At 37.9% G+C, this 21,115-nt stretch overlaps 1 protein-coding gene across 10 annotated transcripts in view; it reads left to right on the top strand.

Moving 5' to 3' along the window:
* Nucleotides 1-21,115, top strand: part of Clock (clock circadian regulator) — a 127,947-nt gene that overhangs the window by 20,410 nt on the left and 86,422 nt on the right. For all 10 annotated transcript variants that reach the window (XM_063240685.1, XM_013154408.2, XM_003471671.4 and 7 more), the window contains one exon: nucleotides 18,999-19,128. The gene's annotated coding sequence lies outside the window, so the exon portion shown is untranslated. The remainder of the gene's footprint in view (nucleotides 1-18,998; nucleotides 19,129-21,115) is intronic.

Here is a 21,115-nt window from a genome sequence, read left to right as displayed (position 1 = left end):
GTTGACAAGTTTTTAATTACGTCTTTTATTTCATTGATTAATATTGGTTTATTTGGGATATTTATAAACCCATTTCTTCTGCATTTTCCATCTTTTAGAATAAAATTTCTCAAAGTAGGTATAGATGATCTTCTGGATTTCTGCAGGGTCCATTGTGATTTCACTTTTTTCATTCTTAATTGTGTGGATTTGAGTCTTTTCTTGATAATGTTGGCTAAAGGCTTGTCAATTTTATTTAATCTTTCAAAGAACCAACTCTTTAATTCATTGATTCTCTTATTTAAAAGAGAAAAAACAATAGAAACAATGAAACAGAATTTTAAGACAGGATAGTAGGAGATTAACAATGGATAATATATTGCATAGTTATCTTCAGAGTAGTTGCTTAGATCACAAGATAAAGGCTCGCAAAATTGATCAAACAATAACAACAAACTATTGTTTTTAATGGACTAAAAAAATTAGTACAATCATTATCTTGGCTATCTTGTATGTTTGTGTATATTCTTTCCTGTTCCTTTTTTTCTTTTTTCCTCATCCCAGTTGTTTTTTTCCTTTTGAGCAGTTTCTTTCCCTTTCATAATATCTACTACAGATTTTGAATGTTATTTACTCTTTCATTGTCTTACACTAGGGAGACAATACAGTGTTTACACATACAAGTTTGATTTATTTCACTTAGTACGATCTGTAGTTGCATCCATTTACCTATGAAAACTTCAAGTTTATCCTTTATAGCTGAGTAATTCTTCATTGTTTAAAAATATTGCATCTTTTTATCCATTCCTTGGTTTATGGGCATTTGAGTTGTTTCCAAGATTTAGCTATTACAAATTGTGTTACTATAAACATGGTGTACATATATTGCCTTGGTGTGATGTTTTAATTCTTCTGGGAAAATACCCAGAAGGGGAATAGCTAGGTTGTTAATTCTTTATTTTGTTTTCTTAGACTCTGTTGCATTAATTTGTGCTCTGATATTTAGAATTTTCTCCCTTGTATGAGCTTGCAGATTTGCCTCATCTTTTTCCAGAAGTTTGAGATTCAACATGAATTTGTTTGTTTGCACTTGGTCTGTTTTCCTGATACAGATATTTACTGTTACAAATTTCCCTCTTAGGACAGCTTTCATTGTGTCCCATAAGTTCTGGTATGTTCTATTGTCATTATCAGTTAATTATAGAAAGTGTCTAATTTCTTCTTTAATTTCATCTGTGACACATTGGTTGTTAAAGGGGTGCTATTTAATTTCTGTGTGTTTATGAAGTTCTTATTTTTTTAAGATTAAAAAGACAGAAAAGAAAAACAAAACAGCAATACAGACAAACAAATGAGAAACCAAATACAATAGCAGTATAGGTTGACAAAACAAGATAATAGGAATTTGACAAAGATTGTAATATTTTCCTTTTGTTCTCCTTCTTCCCTCCTTTCCTTTATTCTAATTACTTTTCCTTTTTGAACAGTTCCTTACACTTATATAGTATTCATTGTAGATTTTGGAATTTACATTATGTTTCAGTTTCTTATGCTAGGAAGACAATATGATATTTACACGTGTGAGTTTTATTTATTTCATTTATGAGTGTGGTCTCAAGTCATGTCCATTACATATAAAAATCTCAATACAGTCTTTCTTTATAGCTGAGTAATACTGTGTTGTATAAAAATACCACATTTTTTTTATCCATTCCTTGATTGATGGGCAGTTGGGCTGTTTCCAAGATTTGGCTATTACAAATTATGCTGCTATAAACATGGTGCACATATATCGCTGTGGTATGATGTTTTCAATTCTTCTGGGAAAATGCCCAGAAGTGGGATAGCTGGGTCAAATGAAATCTCTAATCCTAGCTTTCTGAGGAATCTCCACACTGATTTCCAGAGTGGTTGTGCCAGTCTACACTCCCACAATAGTGAAGAAGGGTTCCTTTTCCCCACATCCCCTCCAGCATTTGTTACTGGTTGAGTTCTTGATTTTGGCCATTCTTTTTGGAGTAATGTGGAATCTCAGTGTTGTTTTAATTTGCATTTCTCGAATGACCATTGATGTTGAACATTTTTTCATGTATTTATTTGCCATTTGTATTTTGGATTGGATCCTTGAATTTTGGGGGCCTGATTCTTTTTCTTTGTGAATTCTAGATAGAAGACCTTTGTCTAAGGGACATTTGGCTAAGGTATTTTCCCAGTTTGTGTGTTTTCTTTTTACTCTTGTTGGAGATTTCCTTTGACATGCAAAACTTTTTAGTAAGATAAGATCCCAGTTGTTGATTCTGGGAAGTGTTTCCCATATGGTTTGATTTTTGCTCATGAGTTCTCTGCCTACTCCTGTGTTGTCAAGATTTCTACCTACTTTGTCTTCCAGCAGAGTTAGTGACTTTGTTTTAATATTTAAGACCTTTGATCCACTTTGATTTTAGTTTAGTGCATGGTGATAGACATAGATCTAGTTTTAGTTTTCAGCATATGGAGAGCCAGTTTTTCCAGCACTACTTAATAAAGAAGCTATCTTTCTTCCAGCATACTTGTTTGGCACCTTTGTCAAAGATGAGGTGGCTGAGTGTGTTTGTAGTTGTGGCTGTATCATCTGAACTTCATTGATCTTCAGGTCTTGTTTTTTTCCAGTATCATGCTGATTTTATCACAGTAGCTTTGTAATATAATTTCAAGTCAGAGAACGTGATGCCTCCTGCCTTAGCTTTGTTACTTAGAATTGCCTTTGCTGTTCCAGGTCTCTTCTGGTTCCAGGTGAATTTTAGGAATGATTTCTCTAGATCTGTGATGTATGTTTATGGTATTTCGATTGGAATTTCATTGAATCTGTATAACAACTTTGGGAGAATGGCTATTGTCACAATGTTTATTTTTCCTATCCATGAATAGGTAATACCTTTCCATTTTCTGAAATCTTCTTTGGTTTTCTTTTTCAATGGTATGTAGTTGTTACTCAATAGATCTTTTACTTCCTTTGTTAGGTTGATTCCTAAATATTTCATTTTTTTGGATGCTATAGTGAAAGTTGTGGTTTTCCTTATTTCTCTCTCAGTGAGTTTATTGTTTGTGTACAGGAATGCTATTGATTTTTGAGTGTTGACCTTGTATCCAGCTACATTACTCAATTTGACTGTTAGGTCTAGGAGACTTTCAATAGAGTTTTGGGAGTTTCCAGTGGAGTATTGTATCATTTGCAAATAATGTAATTTTAACTTCTTCCTTTCATATCCCTTTTCCTTTTATTTCTCTTTTTTTGTCTAATTGCTTTGGCTAATGTTTCTACAACTATATTGAATAGGAATGGTGATAATAGACATCCCTGTCTTGTTCCTGATTTTCTATTGAAAGTTTTCAGTTTGTGTCCATTTAGTAAGATGTTGACGGTTGGTTTATCATACATGGCTTTTATCAGATTGAGGTAGAGACCATGTCTTCTGATTTTCTGTAGGGTTTTTATCATGAATGAGTGTTGGATTTTGTCAAACTTTTTCTGCATCTATTGAGATGACCTTGTGGTCCTCGTCCTTGGCTCTGTTGAAATGGTGTATTATGTTTATTGATTTGCATGTGTTGAACCATCCCTGCATTGATCGTGGTGTATAATCTTCCTGATGACTTGTTGCATTCTATTTGCCAGTATTTTATTAAGGATTTTTGCATCTATATTCATTAGAGAGATTGGCCTATAATTTGGGGAGGGAGGCATTGCGTCTTTCTCTGGTCTTGGTGTTAGGGTAATACTTGCTTCCAGGGCTGAGTTAAGGATAATTGCTTCCCTTTCAATTTCATTGAAGAGTTTGAGGAATGTTGGCATAAAATCTTCCTTGAATTTCTTGTAGAATTCTGCAGTGAATCCATCAGGACCTGAGCTTTTCTCTGTTGGTATGGTTTTAATTACATTTTCAGTTTCATTAACTGAAATTGGGTTATTCAGCAGTTTTATATTTTCTTGATTCAGCTTTGGTAATTCATATGTTTCTAGGAATCTGTCCATTTCTTCTGTGTTATCAAACCTATGAGAGTAAAGATTTTTGAACTAAGTATTGATGATCTGTTTTTCTGCAGGGTCTATAGTGATTTCACCTTTTTCATTTCTTATTGCATCAATTTGAGCTTTTTCTTTCACCTTTTTTTTTTTTTTCAGTACCGGGGATCAAACTTACAACCTCGTGCTTGCCAGGCAGGTAAAAACTTATGCTGTTGAGCTAAATCCCAGCCCCTCTTTCCTCTTCTTGATAAGATTGGTTAGGGGCTTATCAATTTTATTTACTCTTTCAAAGAACCAATTGTTTGATTTATTCTTTGTGTTTTCTGAGTTTCAATTGCATTAATTTCTGGTCTGATCTTTATAATTTCTTGCCTTCTTTGGGCTTTGGACTTGACTTGCTCTTCTTTTTCTGTAAGTTTAAGGTGCAGCATTAAGTTATGTGTGCTCTTTCCATTTTCCTAATGTGGGAGTTTTGTGCTGTAAATTTCTCTCTGAGGACTGCTTTCATTGTGTCCCATAGGTTCTGGTAATTTGTATTTGCATTTTTGTCCTATTGTAGATATTGTTTAATTTCTTCTGTGACCCACTGGTTGTTTAGGAGAGTGTTATTTAATCTCCATGTGTTTATTGGGTTCTTGTGGATTTTTTGTTGTTAATTTCCAATTTTATTGTGCTATGGTCAGATAATATCCTTGGAATTATTTCAGTTCCTTTGCATTTTACTTAAACATGTTCTGTGAATTAGTATGTGATCTATTTTAGAAAATGATCCAAGTGCAGTTGAAAAGAACGTGTATTCTGATGTTGTTAGGTGGAACACTCTGCACACATCTACCAGGTCCATTTTTCACAAGTTTGATTTAGTTCTGTTATTTCTTTGCTGATTTTTTGTTTGATCTGTCTGTTTGTGCCAGTGGATGTTAAGATCCTGGGGATCTTAACAGATCTAAATCAAACTGTATTATAACAATAATACAGTTATAACAGGGGATCTTAACACTCATTGGCTTTTCATGTTTATTAAAATTTGCCTTACATAGTTGGGTGCTCCCATATTTGGTGCATATATGTTTATGATTGTAATTTCTTTCTCTTGAATTTTTCCCCTAACAAGTATGTAGTGACCTTCTTTATCTCATGTGATCATTCTTGGTTTGAAGTTCACATTGTCTGCAAACAAAATAGCTACCCCTGCTTTTTTCTGGATTCCTGTTGCGTGGAGTATTATTTTTCATCCTTCGACCTTTAGTCTATGAATTTCCTTTTGAGTTAAATGTGTTTCTTGTACACAGCATATTGTTGGATTTTGTTTCTTTTTTTTTTTTTTTTTTGTCTTTTTGCTTTTTGCCAGTCTTTTTATTGGTGAGTTGAGACCATGTAATGGATGGATATAACTGATAAGTACTGACTTACACTGTTATGTTATCTTCTGTTGTTGGTTTTCTACTTTTTCTGTTTAGTTGTTTGTCCTGTTTAGTGGTTTTCTTTTGTTGTTGTTCTTGGGATTGTAGTTATCTTTGTCTAGAGTGGGTTTCAGTACTCTTTGTAGTGTTGGTTTGGTGGCCATGAATTTCTTCAGTTGTTGTCATGAAAAGTGTCTTATTTCGCCATCTGTTTTCAAAGATAGTTTTTCAGGATATATCAATCTAGGTTGAAAGTTGCTTTCTTTCAGGACCTGAAATACTTTACTTCAAGCTCTTCTTAAATTGAAGATTTGTGTTGAGAAGTCTGCCATGATTCTGATAGGCTTTCCTTCATAGGTGATGTCATGGTTTATGTCTGTGGCCCCCAGGCCTCATGAGTTTGCATTGTGCATTTATGATTGGTTTATTGTCTAGTGCTTGGTGTCAGTGCTACACCCACATAGGGGTGGAGCCAGGATGTAATGTAATGGCAGGAAGAATGTGTGTCTGGCTCTTTTGTCGGTTTTGACCTTGCTGTTTGCAGCTGCTATGAACTGTGGCCCCCCCATGCCAGCCTGCCTTGGAGCCAACTGAGTATGGACTGAAACCTCCAAAAACTGTAAGAAATAAACCTTTCCTTTCCCAACCTCGGGCTTCAGGTATTTGTCCCAGCGAAGAGTAAAAAGTAACTAAGACGGGTGATCTGTTTCTTTTCTCTAACAGCTTTTAGTATTCTGTTCTTGTGCTGAATTACTATATTTCTGGGTGAAGATTTATTTTGGTTATGGTTAATTGGGGTTTTGTATGCCTCACTTAGCTGAATATCAGATTCTCTTTCCATGTTTGGAAAATTTTCTGTTATTATTTCTGCAAATAGTCTTTGCAGGTCATTTGTATTGACCTTTGCTTTTTCATTGACACTTAGTAATCTTATATTGTTTCTCTTTGCATCATCTTGCAGCTGTTGAATTGTTTCCTGGTTTCTTGTTTCTTAAAAATAACAAGGAAAGATCTTTTCTTTCGTGGTCCTAATCTTCCATCATGTCTTCAAGGTCAGAGACTCTATCTTCAGCTTCATTCAAGCAATTTTGCCAGCTTTCAGTGGAATTTTAATTTCTTGAATATCTCTTTGAATCTGTTTTATACATTATAATTCTCATATTGTTTATTCGAGGTTTCCATAATTTTCTTATGTTCTTCTGTTTTTCATTTAGATCTTCTTTAGATACACACAGCATTTCTTTCATAATGCTTGTCATTTCATTTTTCACCTGAGAGATTATTTCTGACCTGATTTCCTCTATAACTTCATGGAGTTGTTTCTTTCCTGGTAATCTCTTTGAACCTGATCATGTATTCTATGTTTTCTTTATATTCCTTTTTTTTTTTTTTTATCAGTACTGGGGATCGAACTCATGACTGCCTGCTTGCAAGGCAGATGCTTATGCCGCGGAGCTAAATCCCCAGCCTCCTTTCTTTATATTCTTCATCGAACGTTTCTCTCCTTTTTTTTTTTTGTTCCTCCATTCTTCCATCTATGTCTTCTTGAGAGGTACTTAGCATTTCTTTTATTAATCTACTTATATCTTGCTTTACTTGATTAAATACTTCACTTTTGAGCTCATCTGTGAGGTCCTGAAGATATCTCTTTATGCCCACTGATGCCGTGTCTGGTATGCATGTTTGCTGTCCTCAATCTCCTTTGTATTTACCTCTCCTGGATCAATGTTCTCAGGGTTGGGGGCTGGGGACTTTTCCTGTTTCTGCCTTTTGTTATGTTTTGGTCCTTCCATATAGGTGTATAGAGGAAGTCCCAGTCCCTTTCCTTGTTGGTTACAGTTCTTCTGAAGCATGCTGGCTAGGTATTTCTGCCCACTCTAATGTGTTATTGAGGTGCAAGCAAGGATGGCTTATTCTGGCCCCTCCCCTCCAGGTCAGTCAACCTGCTGAGACCTTTACTGTGTTAGTGTTAGCCACGTGTAGGGAATTGGTTTAGGACAACTTACTGTGTCTCAGCCAGGAACATGACCTAGGCCAAGCATACCTCACCAATCTTGTCTAGGAAGGGAACAACTGACTGAAGTCACTGCTGTTGCTTGTTCCTGCCAGTCCTGCCCGATTCCAAAATGTCTTCTCATTGGTGCCCCTTTGCTGTGGAAGGGTCTTATTCCCAGCACACACTGCAGGTCAATGCAGGTCCCTTGCTGACTCCGTTCTCTGTTGACCTCCAACTTCAGTGCCACTGCACTTCAGTGCGACTGCAGTTCCAGGGAGTCGAAGCTGTGGGAATTCAGGTAGCTCAATGAGTCGTGGCTGTGCAAGTTCGGGCACTGCAGCAAGAGCACCGAATCTTAGCTGTTCCAATAGTAGCCCTGGGACTGCATGTTTTACTGTTTTTTTTTTCCTCTTTGGTTTCTTCCTGGGTCAAGAGGATCCATCTCCCTCTGTCCCATCCTCCCCATGATGTTTTATTTCGGCATCTGAATTGTCTGTCTCAGGGAGCCTCTGTATTCTGCTCTTATCCATCTGCCATCTTTTGCTAAACTCTCAGAGTTGTTTTTTACTTCATTTGTTATTTCAGAAAGTTCATTGTGCAGTTTCCAGTGTCTTCCATTTCATTGTCTCTTGGGCTTGTTCTCAATGGGCTGGAGGACTGAGATTGCCTCTTGCTGTTTTGTTTTATCATTTTCCTCTGGGACCCATATTGCTGGTCAAGCAACGTCCTGATGGATTGCACTGGAATGCTGCACTGGGCAGAGTTTCAATCTCTGATACCCCCCTGGCCAGCCAAGGCACACCCTGACCTATGGCACTGAATCCTTGTGCTCTGTGGCCTGTGAGACTGGCGGGGTGTTCCCCTGATGTACTGCACTGGGTTGCTCTGGGATGCGGGGCTGGCAGAGGTTGGATCCTTTTGCTGCTAGCAGGGACACACTAGTGTGTTGCTGGGAACTAGAACCTGGTTGAATAGAGTTGAGAACCTCTGGCACCCAGGAGCTAGTAGGGATGCATCCTCAGTATGTCACCAGGGCCTAGTACCTGGCTGGGTGGAGTTGAAAACCTCCAGGACCCAGGTGGCTAGGCAGAGCATGACCCCAAGTGTGGCACTGCCTGGACCTTGCCTCTGACTGAGAGGAGTTCAGAGCCTCTGGAGCACCCAGCTAGCCAGAGTGTGTCCCCCAGTGTGTGGTGATGGGGCCTTGTTCCTAGCTGGGTAGGGTTCGGAACTTCCGGGACCTACTGTGTGACTAGCTGGGCCGCATTGCTGAACTATGGAGCTGAGTCTTGTGCTCTGATGAGATGAGCTCAAATTCTCCAAGACCTGTCCTTGTGCCCTGTTGGGTGACTCTGGGGCTTTGGGCTGGGCTGGGCTTGGTACCTCTGTGACCAGTGAAGCTGGCTGTGCATTCCTGTGATGGATTGCACTGGGTTGCTAGGCTGGGCAGAGTTCGGATTCTCTGTAAAGCTAGTGAGGACACAACCCTGGAGTGTGGTGCCAAGCCCTTGCTCCTGGCTGGGAGGAGTTTGAAACTCATGAAGTTTTTATTTTGCCATTGATTTCCAATTTCATTGCACTATGGTCTGAAAATATGCATGGGATAATTACAATTCTTTAGCACTTACTTGTGTTCTGTGAGCTAGTGTGTTGTCTATTTTGGATAACATAGCATATACAGCCAAGAAGAATGTGTATTCTGATGTATGATGGAACACTCTGTAGACATCTACTAAGTCCCTTTGTTCAAAAGTTTGTTTTACTTCTGATTGTTGTTGATTTTTTAAATTGATTTCTCTCTTTGAGTCAGTGGAGTATTCCTTTCCCACAATGCAGTCATATTGGTGTTTGATTTTTTTCATATCCTTTAATATTTGTTTTATATAGTTGGGTACATGGTATTTGTTGTATGTATATTTATGCTTATTATCTCTTCTTGTTGGATTGTTCCCTTTACAAGGTTGTAGCATCCTTCTTTGTCTCTCTTAATCAGTTTTAACTTGAAATTCACTGTCTTCAAATAGAATAGTTTGAATTTTTTGGGTTCCTTTCTCATGGATTATTGTTTTCCATCCTTTGACTTTCAGGCTGTAGATTGCTTTTTGAATTAAATGTATTTCTTGTATGCAGCATATTATTAGATCTTGCTTCTTGATCTATTTGGCCAGTGTGTGTCTTTTGATTGGTGATTTGAGACCATTAACATTGATGGTTATAAATGATATGTGTTGACCTATCCTTGTACATTTTCTGTTTAGGCTACCCTCCTTTTTTTCTTTTTCTCCCTGTTTAATTGCTTTTCTTGCCTAGTGGATTCCTTCTGTTGGGATTCATGAAGTTGTCCTTATTAGCTCTTTCAGAAATGTCCTTCAAGAACATTGTGGAATGCTGGTTTGATGTTCATGAATTTCCTTAGGTGTTCTTTGACATGGAAGTATCTTATATCTTCATTGATGTTGAAAGATAATTTTGCAGGGTACATCAATCTGAGGAGGAGGCTGTTTTCCTTTAGGGCTTGAAGTGCTTCACTCCAGGCTGTCCGTGACTTGAGGTATTGGGGTCTGTGTCTAGATCCCCAATCTCTCAAACAAGTGCATGCTGAAGGCCCAAACAAATGAGACAAGTGGTATGTATGATCTCTAGGGCTCCAGGAGACCAAAACCTTTTGCAGAGTTGTTAACTCTGGTAGCTGAGATAGACAGTGTTTCTGGGTGGCCCATATTTACTTAGTATTCAAACAAAAAAGGTGTCATAGTTTATGTTGGTGGCCCCCAGGTCCCATGTTGTTTGCATTGTGCATTTGTGATTGGTTCATTATCTAGCACTTGGATTGATGGTGTCAGTTCTACACCCACATATGGGTAGAGCAACATACAGTGTAATGGCAGGAAGAAGGTGTGTTTCTCTCTTTCTGGTTTCCACCTTGCTGTTCGCAGCTGCCATGAACTGTAGCCCCGCCATGCCACCCTGCCTTGGAGCCAACTGAATATGGACTGAAACTTCCAAAAACTGTAAGAAATAAACCTTTCCTTTCCCAACTTTGGGCATCAGGTATTTTGTGTTAGCAACAAGTGACAAGTAACTAAGACAGAATTTTTAATCTCCTGATTATCTGCTTGAATTTCTTTTAGATTCCATTTCTTTGCTATATGGGGCATTAATCATTTTCTTATGTCCCCTTTTTTATCTCTGTCTGCTCTAGAGTCATTTAGCATATTTTTCATTGATGTCATCATCTCACTACTTATTTGAGAAATTTTTTCTGATTTAATGTTTTTTTGCTAGAGCTGCATTCATCTAAAACCAGAAAATTATATGCAGTAAATAAATTCTCAATATGTCAGTTTTACCCTCTGGTTAGAAAATCTAAAAAGCACAAGGGAAAAGTTAGAGATGCAGAAGTGGAAGGGATTAGAAGGCTGGAGTGGCTGGGAACATAGCTCAGTGGCACAAATACCTGCCTCACAAGCCCAGGGTTGTGAGTTCAGTTCCTGGTACAAAACAAACAAAACAAAAAAACAAGATGAAAGCTGGAGGACAATGAGAGATCATGCAAACTTTGCATGGAAATGGTATAGAACGTAGGAGGGAATGAGAGAAGGAAAAAAAAATAACAACTACAACCACAAAGAAACTGGAAACTACATTTACAGTCATACATAAACAAGATCAAACAATGGAGAGGAAAGAAAACAAACTAAAGCCAAACCGCAACAAAACAAATGAGAGGGGGGAAAAAAGTCCATTTCCAGATTTGTCTCTGCTCTTTCTGATAGACAGTGTGGAGTCCAGATTGTTGTTGATTTATACCAGCAAGTCAGTAGTAGGTTCATGGAAAGATACTGAATAATCTCAGCAAGAATATTAGGAGAACTCTGCCCACAAATTTGATAACCTAGGTGAAAGATGGCAGACTTTATTTTGTTCTGTGTTTTAGCACTTTCAGTGATAACAAATAGCCTGCTGTGGTGCATGTGCCATAGGTTCCCCACTGACCTAGGTGAAATGGACTAGTTTCTTGAAGGACTTACTGGGCTAAAATTTCTCATACAATAAGAAATGATCTGAACCAGCAAGTATCTGTTAAAGAAATTGAAGTAACTGATTACCTTTCAAAATAGAAAGTATCAGTCTCAGATTGGTTTGCTGATGAATTCTGTCAATCATAGAGAGAAAGAAATACTATTTTCTGTCTACCTTGCAAGGTAGAAGCAAAAGGAATTTAGTAAAACAGTGTTACCTAAGACAAAACCAAAACATGACATTGTAGGCAAAGAAAACTACAGGCTAGTATCTCTCATGAGCATAGATACAAAAATTCTCAGTAAAAGAGTAGCAAGTCAGATTTTAAAATGTATAAAAATAATTATATGGCACAATCAGTTGGCATCCTAAGCCTCCAAAACTGGTTCAACATTCAGAAATTAATGTAGTTCATTGTAACAAGCTGAAGAAGAAAAATATGTTACTAATAAGTGGTTGAAAAAAATTTCTTGACTAATTCCATCATCCATTAATGATAAAAACTTAGTAAACTGAGAATATTGGAGAACTTTTTCAACTGATAAAGAAGATCAGAACCTGTATTTCTGCAACAGAGGGGCAGAAGTGTTTCAAAATCAGATTGTGGTGACGATTTTACAGTTCTGTGAATATACTGATAAATACAGAATTATGGGTTTTAAGTGAGCAAGTCATACAGTATGTGAATTGTCCGTTGAGGGTCGTTCATTAAAGAAAATCAGAAAACAGGTAAGAAGACATAACCTCTGTAATACTTGGTGCTAAATTAGACTCTGCCCTAGAACAAATGAATGAGTGAATGAATAAATAAATGAATGTAGTAACGTTACATGTTGGTATTGAAATGTGAAGGGGGAAGAGAAAAGTAATGTTGCATGTATGTGAAACAATAGCAGCAGTAAAATACAACTAACATTATATTTAGTGGTAAGAATCTAGATATGAAAATTTCCACTAAGATCAAGAACAAGTTAAAGATGTCCCCGTTTACCATTGTTTTTCAGCATCATACTGAAAATTTCAGTATAGTAAGAAAGTGAAACAAAATATTGATTGAGAAGAAAGCAGTAAAACTTGTCTGGAGATGACATAATTGTGTGTATAGAAAATTCAAAAGAATTGATGAAAACTTCTTTGAATCAATAAAGAATTGCACCACAGCAGGCTATAATATTAACATATAGAGCACGTGTTTCCTTGTACAATCAAATGGAATTTGAAATTTAAAAATGCACCACTATTTACATTAACATTCCCAAATGTGAATACTTAGCTATAAGTCTAGTGAAATGTATGTAAGAGCTATATGATGAAAACTTCAAAACTGTCGAACAATAAAAGAACTAAAGAGTTACATGCTCATGAATAGGAAAACTCAATATTATCAGGATGCCAGTTCTTCTCATCTTGATCTACAGATTACCTACAATCCCAGTCAAATTCCCAATGATACATTTTTGTAGATATCAACATACTGATTCTAAAGTTTATATGGAAAAACAAAGGTTCAAGAACTGCTGGTGGAAAGGAACAAAGAAGTCAGATACTGGTTGACTTTAAGGTTAGTAGAAAACAACAGTGATCAAGAACTCCATAATTGATGAAAAAGTAAAATCGATGGATCAGTGGACAAGAATGGAGAACACAGAAATTATTTTTAAGTAAATGTAGTTAACTGATCTTTGACAAAGAAGCAAAAGGCAGTAATAGTGGAGATGAGATAGTTTTCTTAGGTAATACTAAAGCAGTTGGATGTCTGGACACAAACATTATACCTATCGTAAAAATAAAATAGGTTGTAAATCTAAATGTAAAATACAGAGAAATACGAAATTCCTAAAACAAAGAGGAAAATCTTGGGTTTAGCAATGAGCTTTCCCAATACCAAAGATAATCATGAAGCAGGCTTCTTGCTAAAGACCTTGAAACTAGACTTCACTAAATGAACTTTTCTGCTCTGTTTTCTTGATAAGAAAATAAAAAGACAGACTACAGATTGGGAACAGGTATTTGCAAAAAATATATCTAATAATGTATCAAGAACTCTTGCAGCTCAACAGTAAAAAATCCAACAATCCAGTTTAAAACAGACAAATACCTTAGTAGGTACATACATTTCAAAAGAAGATACACAGATAGCAAATGGGCTTATGAAAAGATGTTCTACATTGTACAGGGGAAATGTAAAATCAAATGACATCGAAGTACAAGTACATACCTATTTAAATGATGACTGTACCCAGTACTGGTGAGGATGTGGAGCAAAAAGACCTCCTTTCTTTGCTGCTTAGAATGCAAAATCATCCCATCCCTTTGAAAAGGCAGTATGGCAGCTTCTTATAAAACTAAACATACATTTATTATATGGTCCAGCGACTGTACTTCTTAGAACTTTCCCTTGGGATTGAAAATGTTAAGTAATCCAAGTCAGTTTGAACATCTTACACATATTGTATGATTCCAACCGAATACATTCTAGCAAGGGCAAAGTTGTGGGGAGGCAATATTAAGTGAATCATTCTAGGGCTTTGGGAGAGGGAGCACAGAACACTTTTTGGACAATGAAAGTAATCTGCATTATATACTAGTGTATATAAATCATAGTGTTCATCCAAACCCTTAAAATGTACACCAGGTGAGCCTTAAAGTAACTGAATTTTGGATGATAAAGATGTATCAGTGAAGGTCACTATAGAAGTGTAATAAATGCCCACTCTGGGATATTGTATATTGCAACGCCTGCATGTGGGGAAGGGGCTTGTAGAGACAATCTATTTGTCCTCAGTTTTGTTGTGAACCTAAAATGGCTTCATTAAATTATCAAATGAAAGAAGCATGTTAATGTGAAGTATTTTATTTTTGTTGATAATTTAAAATAGTATTTTTGATACAAGGGCAATTAAAGTGCTCTTGTATTGTAGCAGGTGTTGAAAATTTTAAGAATTTTAATTGTTAATAAAAGAATATGAAAATACATGATGGAACTGTTTCATTAAAATTATAATAGATGATAAGATAATACAAATGTGTTTCATAAGGATGCTGTGAAGATGGAATCAGTACATATAAAGCCCTTGTAATAGGACTTACATATAAGAAAGTCCTTGGTAACTATAAGAAAGTGAGAATGCTGAAATTGACCTTTCCCCCAGTATTCTGCATGATGAGCCCCTGATGGTCATTTGAGCCCTTTCACTATCCATAGGGAGTCTAGTTACTGGGCTTTGGGCCTCTGCAAAGGCTTCCTGAAATTCTTCTCTAGAGTCCTTTTCTTAGCTTGCTTTGCAATGCATCAGAACAGTTAAGTGTTGTAGTCAGTGATAGGATTATCTTCAGAGGATAAAAGATGCTTCCAAAAGTTGAGGAGTATAAGACAAAAGAGGCCTTTATTCCAGGAACATGGGGAGAGAAGACTGGCGCACTGGCTGCTGGAATCTGGCGATCTCTCTCGCGGACATGTGGTGTGGGGGAATATAAATAGCCTAAGCTTAGGGCAGTGCCCTAAGGCCATTAGAGATGCACAGGTATTTCATTGGCACACGTTTGGCGCCAGGGACAAGTTCTTAGGGATGGGGGTATAGGGTTACAGGTAAATCTATAGGGGCGGGGGAGGCAGGAGCCCCCTAACTCCAGCTAAGGCTTTTCTGGCTAGAGTGTCTGTCCGGGCCAGCAACCCTTTCATATCCCGTCTTATGATTATTAGGAAAAGGGGCGAAGATTTCTCTCTTTTAACCACTTCCTGCTGGTAGGGGGTGCTGTATTGGAGCCTAGGGGAGTCGACGGGATGAAGGTTGATGCCCAGGTAGACACTGATGCCAGGTGTTTTAGCCAGGACAACTTCACTGGTGAATGTACATATGTCAGATTGGAAAAAAACAAAGAGACATGATGTTATTAGGAGACATGGCACTATCATATTTAAGGACCCAGGTGAGGTAGATAGGAAGGTGCCTTTGACTTAGAGATGGTATTTTATCAGGATGATGTTGAGGTAGGAACATCATCATGGTGAGGTAGAATTCTGAAAAATAAGTGTGAGGTTAGAAGGAGTGAAATTATGAGAGGTGATTACTCCCCCATCTGAAGGCATAAAAGTTAGGAGGGTAGGTGTGTAAAACTTGTCTCTGGTGTAGGAGTTGAGCCGGATAAAATAGGGGGAGTAGGGGAGACGGTGGCTGTACCAATATAGGGAAGGTGAGGGCTTAGGCTTTCAGGGATGTCACGTTTAACCAGACAGCTGAGGGTGGAAAGAACCACGACAGTTATCACATAGAACATTATAAAGATGATCTTATGCATGATGTGGGAGTCTCTAGGAAAGACTGTCCAGAGTCCTGCTGCAAAAATGATCATTAATAGAGCGTAAGAAATTAGGAACCAAATCGGATAACAAAACATGACTTAGCCTGTTAACTGCGGCTGTGAGGCCTTTGTGAAACGGAGATGGGTGGGTGACAGAAGATGAGATGACCACTCAGAATGATCAGATTTGGTGCTGGGAGGGCACCTCTTAGCCTGAGTGATGTGAAACCAGGATGGGAGTCCAGCAACTTTGACCGCTGTAGGGGTAGTCAAGTAGACCAGGTAAGGGCCACTCCACCTTGGTTGTAGTCCTGTGGATTTAGAACATTTGAGATAAATTAGATCTCCTGGGGATATGGGAGGATCTGGTTTGGCCTCTCCAGAGGGCTGTGGAAGGCAGAGATCAGCATGTTGTCACAACAGATGTCGGAGGAAGGAGAGCACTGGGACATAGTCAGCTAGGGGAGAGAGATTTTGGGGAGCAGGAAGATTGTGGATTAAGAATGGCCTGCCATACATAAGTTCAAAAGGACTTAAGAAAGTAGGAGCCCGGGGAAGTGCCCTGAGCTTGGCTAAGGCTAAGGGCAAAAATTGAGGCCAAGGTTGGTGTAGTTCTAAAGTGAGTTTTGTCAGGTGTGTCTTTACGAGGCCATTCGCCTTTTCTACTTTTCCTGAAGATTGTGGATGGTATGGGATGTGTAGGTGCCAGGTGATGTGTAAGCTCGAGGATACCTGTTGAGTGATCCGAGAAATGAAGGCGGGACCATTATCTGACTGAATACTCTGAGGTAGACCAAACCTCGGAATGATTTCTTGTAATATGACTTTGGTAACTACATCAGCAGTTTCACTGGTTGTGGGAAAGGCTTCTATCCATCCTGAAAAGGTGCAAACAAAAGTGAGAAGATATTTGAGAGGTCTTGTGGCGGGGCATGTGTGTAAAATCTATCTGCCAGTCCTGACCAGGGGTGTGTCCCCGAAATTGATGGGTAGGAAAGGAAGGGGGTGCCATGTGTCCCTGAAGAGAGGTCCTGGCACAGAGATCATAGGTGTGAGTCATTTTAAGAATGATGGCTTTTAGAGAAGGGTGTGTGACTATTGGGGCCAAAAGTTTGTATAGGGCCTGAGATCCTATATGAAAACAGTTGTGTAAGTCGGCGATGATGTCTGAGGCCTGTTGATGTGGGAGAACGAGTTTAGATCCCTGAAAAATCCATCCCTGAGTGTTTTGTGTGTAACCTGGTTTATGAAGTAACTATAACTGCTCTGGTGAATAATTGGGCTGAGGTAGACTGTTTGGGACTAATGGGAGAAGATGAGAAGGGCAGGGCCTTTGTGCAGCTAACTTGGCTTGTGAATCTGCAAAGGCATTGCCTTGAGCAATAGGATCTGTAGAGCTTTGGTGTCCTCTGCAATGGATGACTGCTGCCTGCTTTGGAAGTTGGGCTGCCTCTAGAAGCTTAAGAATAAGGGGGGCATTAATAATGGGGGTTCCTTGAGTGGAAATAAAACCCCGTTCTTGCCAGATAGAGGCATGAGAGTGTAAGATGCTAAATGTATACTTTGAGTCAGTGTATATATTTATAATCTTGTCTTTTGCTAGTGTAAGGGCCCTTGTAAGGGCAATAAGCTCTGCCCTCTGGGAAGAGGTCCCAGGTGGCAGTGAATTTGCCTCTATAACTTTTGACTGGTTAACTATTGCGTATCCCGCCTTCTTTTGGTTGTCTGTGTTTGTTGAACTGCCATCTATGAACCATGTGTCAAGGCCAAGGAGAGAGGTGTGCTACTGATGTGCGGGAAAGAAGTGGTAGTCATCTGTAAAACTCTATACAGTCATGGTGAGGATGGCCCTCTGAGGTGGGAAGTAAGGTCGCTATATTTAGAGGACCACTAGTTGCAATAGAGATGCAAGGGTCTTGAGAGAGAGCTAAGTGTACCTGTTGAAGGCGAGAAGGGGTCATTAGGGCGGGGAGCACCTTATGTGAGATAAGGTCACGTAGGTGATGAGGTGAGTGGACTGTAATAGATTGTCCTAATGTAAACTTTTTAGCTTCTTGTGTCAGGAGGGCTGCAGCTGCAAGAGCTCGGAGACAAGGAGCCCATCCTTTTACTGTGTGATCTAACTGTTTAGATAAGTAAGCTACTGCTTGAAAAGAAGGTCCCTTTTTGTGTCCTAGTACACCTATAGCGTTGTGGCCCTGACAAGTAGTGTATAGGATGAAAGGTTGGGTGGGATCAGGAAGGGTAAGAGCCAGAGCTTTTAGGAGAGCCTCTTTTAGTTTTTGAAAGGAGGCATGTATGGGCCTGGTAGGGTCCAGGGGTTCAGTCAGGTCCTGAGGTTTTGAAATGGACTCTGCCTTTTAGCCTTATGTGAGCTTCTATTTCTTTCTTTCTTTGCCCATATTGTTGCTTTTTTCATTCTCATCAGCTGTACCAAGCTATTTTCATACAAATATTTTTTTCTATGTCTGGCCCTATGAACATACTGTTTTCTTTGAACAAAACATGGTCTTTCTTCTACCTCCTTGCTATATTTTTTTCTATGTCTGGCCCTATGAACATACTGTTTTCTTTGAACAAAACATGGTCTTTCTTCTACCTCCTTGCTATATTTTTTTCTATGTCTGGCCCTATGAACATACTGTTTTCTTTGAACAAAACATGGTCTTTCTTCTACCTCCTTGCTTTATTTGGCTAGATCGCATTCATGATTCCATTAAATGAACTTTCCTACAAGCTTCTGGCAGAGTGGTTTGTATTTCTATCATGGTTTCTCTTCATATTTTTAGGGTCAGTCAAACTTTCCTTCTACACTGGAATTGCCCTACAGACTGATTTCTCATAAGGGACTGATGGCAAAGCCTTTTAGAACTTTCAGTGATACAAACTGATGATGCTGTACCAACACTGTTCTAAGGGTTGATAGGATTTACTATATTGATTGCCAATTACTGGCTTATAGGAGGCTCCCAATAAATATTCTATACATGGATGAATGGACACAGTGGATGCTGGATGCTGGATGCTGGATGCAGATGCCTGTAATCCCAGCTACTTCGAAGGCTGAGACAGAAGGATCACAAATTTGAGGGCAGCCTGGGCAGCAAAGAAAGACATTTCAAAACTTAAAAAGGCTGGTGAGGACTTGGGTGGCACATAGGAGGCCCTGGGTGCAAGACTACTAAAAAAGCAACAAAGAAAAAAAACCAAAAAACTTCAGTGTTGCTTAGAATTTGGTTAGCATTATTTTTGCAACTTCCTTTATTTACAGAGTTGTTTTTTTTTCCAGAGAAGCTGCTGAAACTCAAAAGCTGATTCTGCCACATTCTAAGATGCCTTCAGGAGATTCTGCATATCTCCTTAATCAGTCTTCAGAGTTTGGTTTCACTAGATGTCACCCGTCTTCATTTTGAATTCAGGTATGCTAGCTTTTATCTTATAATTTTCATTCTTATAAGGAGTAAAAAAAGCTACTAAAAAAATTAAATCCACATGTACTTTCATTACAGCAATTTTTGGTATTTCTCAAAGTTAATGCTTGAAAGTGGGAGTTACAACTTGTCTTTTTTATGATACAGGAAGGTGATTTGCAAATGACTGAAAAGTAGAATAAAAATTACTGGATTCCTGCATGATTTTAGGTTCAGAGGTAATGTGTCAGGTGCTGAGATGAAGAGATAGTCACCTAGTTGTCTGCGGAATACTAAATTCAGCCTTTGTAATTTTGAGTGATTCATGAGCTAAAAACAATATTAATAGTATTTTTAAATGACAAGAAAATCCTCCAAAGAATACTAATCTGTAGCATAAGAGAGTTAGATGAGAGTCAAATTTCATTGTTCAGAAAACTTTATTAGAACGTAGGCATTTAAATAAAACCTACATGACTGCTTTCAAGCTATAGTGACAGCTAACTGTTTTGAGTTGAGTCTTAAAGTCAGAAAACAACAACAACAACAACAAAATTTAGTATATGAACTGTTTCAGAATAAGTTGACCTTTCTTGTTCTGTGTGGTTGGAGAGTTTTTTACAGTTTGACTGCAAGATAAATTGGGGAATTTAGAGGGAGATGAGGATTGGTTCTAATTCTCAGTGACTTTTTCTACCCTGGGAAGTATAACCCATAAGTTAATAGATTAACCTGTGTTTTTATAAACCAGTTGATTTTCCTATTATTTTTCTTTTAAAATGGTTATATATGGAAATAAGAAAGAAAATTAATATTTTGAGTTTTTATGAAGTTTTAATGTTACCTTAATATCTTAAAACACTTAAAAAGGCAGAATATGCTTTTTGTATGTTTTTTTTTACTGATATATAAAGATTGCCTTTTATTTTTAATGGGAAAACTAAGGTATTATTTGGGAACTAGTTGATTGATTCACTATATCAATACTAATGCTTCGAGGATGAAGATTTACTGTCCCTTTGCAATCCATGGATAGCCTTAGAGAATATTGTTAAGGTATTCTTTGCCGACATAGGCAGTTTAAATACTGTTTTAGCAGATGGAAGTCTATGATTTTAGTATCTACCTTCTTTTGTTGCTCTAGATTTATTAATGTGACTCAGGTCACATTCATTAATCTGAATCCAGTTGCTTCATTTGCACACAGTAAGAGAAAATAATAACTTTCCTTTTCAAAAGCAGGAATTCTGGATTTGCTGAATTGTAAATTTTTTGAGTAGATAACATGCATCTTTTGCTTAGTGCTGGATTCTTCACTTAGCGTAGGCCTGTGTTTGTTGAGTAAAAGAACAAAGTCTATTTTTTCCTCAACATCACCAGTTTATTTATTTTTATTTTAAAGATAGTAAAATTTAACAGAACAAAACAGAACAAAGCCAATCAAAACAAAGCAGCAAAATTGGTACAGAATGTCAAAGCAGGATACTAGGAAAACAACACTAGCTATCATAGTATATCTTGTTATCTTCAGAATAGTTGTCCATTCCATCAGGTATAGCAAAAACAAAACAGAATAAAACCAATCAAACAAAATATTGAACGAAGCAAAACAATCAGAACAAACCAAAGCAGTGAGAACAGTATTGGGTTTCAAAGGTAAGATAAAAGGAAATCACCCACCAGTTTGCTATATTGCATACTATCATCCTCCCAAGAGATGCTCAGACTGCTGGCTCTAGGCCTGCAAAATCAACCAGACAAGCATTTAGTTGCTATCAGCTCAGCCTGTCCTCCAAAACATTGAGTTGCTCACAGGGGATGGGATGGAAGAGGTACTCTTGGATAGGAGTTTTGTTTATTTTCATCTGAGTCTTCTAAATTTATTCTAGCTCTTCCACTGAACCTATTTTTTTGTAATGAAACTTGTATTCTTTCTTCAACAACTCAAGCTTTTAAAATCTCACAGGATGTCATACGATTTTATATAAAGGTAAGA

Source organism: Cavia porcellus, unplaced genomic scaffold (assembly GCF_034190915.1).
Source record: "Cavia porcellus strain 051 isolate PalLab524CR breed Dunkin Hartley unplaced genomic scaffold, mCavPor4.1 scaffold_30, whole genome shotgun sequence".
Taxonomy (NCBI): Eukaryota; Metazoa; Chordata; class Mammalia; order Rodentia; family Caviidae; genus Cavia; species Cavia porcellus.
The sequence above is the reverse complement of the archived record's forward strand: the minus strand, read 5'-3'. Positions and strand labels throughout refer to the sequence as shown.